General features: G+C 29.9%; 1 non-coding gene across 1 annotated transcript; it reads left to right on the top strand.

Annotated features, from left to right (window-relative positions):
* Positions 1 to 981: 981 nt before the first annotated feature.
* On the top strand, positions 982 to 1,065 carry TRNAL-CAA. Its single transcript has one exon. It is a non-coding gene; the product is annotated as a tRNA-Leu (tRNA).
* Positions 1,066 to 1,723: the final 658 nt, after the last annotated feature.

Here is a 1,723-nt window from a genome sequence, read left to right as displayed (position 1 = left end):
AGTTTAAAATTAGTAAAATTCGGTTCAAAATTAGTACAATTTGATTCAAAAATATTACAATTCAATTCAAAAATAGTACATTTGGTTCAAAATTAGTCCAATTCGATTGAAAAATAATACATTTTGGTTCAAAATCAAAGCAATTCGGTTAAAAAACGATTCAAAAATATTGTAGTTAAGTTCAAAAATAGTGCAGTTCAGTTCAAGAATAATGTAGTTCATAAAACATATATGTTTATAATAGTTTAGTTCATATTATAGTGTACTGCAGTTCAGTTCAGTTTGTCAGAAAAAAAAATAGTTCAGTTTAGTTTGTTTGAACTATTTTTCAGTTCAGTGCAGTTCAAACGAACTGTTTTTTAGTACAATGCAGTTTTTAATGATTCAGTGCAGTTCAATACATATTGTCCAACCCTACTCAAAACACTCAAACTCGTGACTTAAACTTATCCAAAAACGTAGCCAAGCAACATATTTTTCTTCATTGACTTATAAACCTTTGACGTATCAAAAGGATTGCCAAGCTAGGTCGTGATAGCTTGTAATCCTAACATGAATGTTAAGGTGGTGGAACTTGTAATATTAGATTGTGTGGTGCGCTAAATGACTATTTTCTTCTACTTCAAACGGAGTCATTTCCCTTATGTAACCAACCCAAGAGAGTGTATAAGGAACTGAAGCATTAGCATCACTTTGATTGCACCATCATTGGTCTCAAAGATAATAGTGTTTGATAATAAACCTTCACCTTTTTTTATATTTGAATCTCAATATAGTTAATCTAATTTTTTGAGGCAAACAAATCCAAGGCTAGTTTTACTTAAGCTATAAGAATTTCAAGAATTTTGAGAGAGATATGGATAAATCAAAGTGGACTTTAATGTCGTTTCATAAATTGTTTTGATTAACATGTACTTTCTCATTGGCTTCACTAAATCAATATAAATGTATTTTCGGAAAGTCATGCTAGTAATTAGCAATGTTAGGATGGCCGAGTGGTCTAAGGCGCCAGACTCAAGTTCTGGTCCTTGAAAGAGGGCGTGGGTTCAAATCCCACTTCTGACAATTTTGTTATTTGTTTATTAAATTTTTGTTGCTTGTAATATTTTGTTTTCTTTTCTATACTCTTTTTAATTTATAAAATATTATTTACTTAAAACTCTTCTCTTAGTTGAAGAAGAAACCTCATTCTCAATCATGCATTGACTCTCATGTAGTATGGTGTGCATGCAAAGGATTAAATAAACACAATGGAGAAAACATATTTGTCTGCATGTAAATTGTTTCATTACTATGATGCACCGATACTTCCATTTCAATCACGTATCCTTATCAATACTTTAGGATACTTTACCCTGATGCATATCAATGAAGTATCCTTATCAATACAATAATACTTTTATTGACAATAATTTATAACTTTTTATATTGACAACTTTGATATATATGATTTTAATCTGGATTAACACAATAACAATCATATATTTATCATATTTTTTAGAATAATTGTAGACTTTTCAAGTTGCATATATTACGTACCGTATCATATTATTTTCAAAATAAATGCATCGACATTTCAGATACGTGTCGTATCCAATACATGTATCGTATTCGTGCATCATAGGGAATAACAAATAAGATGGTATCTGATTTCTAATTGTAAAGTACTTGAAGGTATCCTCTTCACTTCTCTTTTGATGGGGAGGAAGAGAAAGGTACATGA

The sequence above is a fragment of the Vigna unguiculata genome, chromosome 4 (assembly GCF_004118075.2).
Source record: "Vigna unguiculata cultivar IT97K-499-35 chromosome 4, ASM411807v1, whole genome shotgun sequence".
Taxonomy (NCBI): Eukaryota; Viridiplantae; Streptophyta; class Magnoliopsida; order Fabales; family Fabaceae; genus Vigna; species Vigna unguiculata.
Note: the sequence above shows the minus strand (reverse complement) of the source record. Positions and strands in the feature narration are given on the sequence as shown.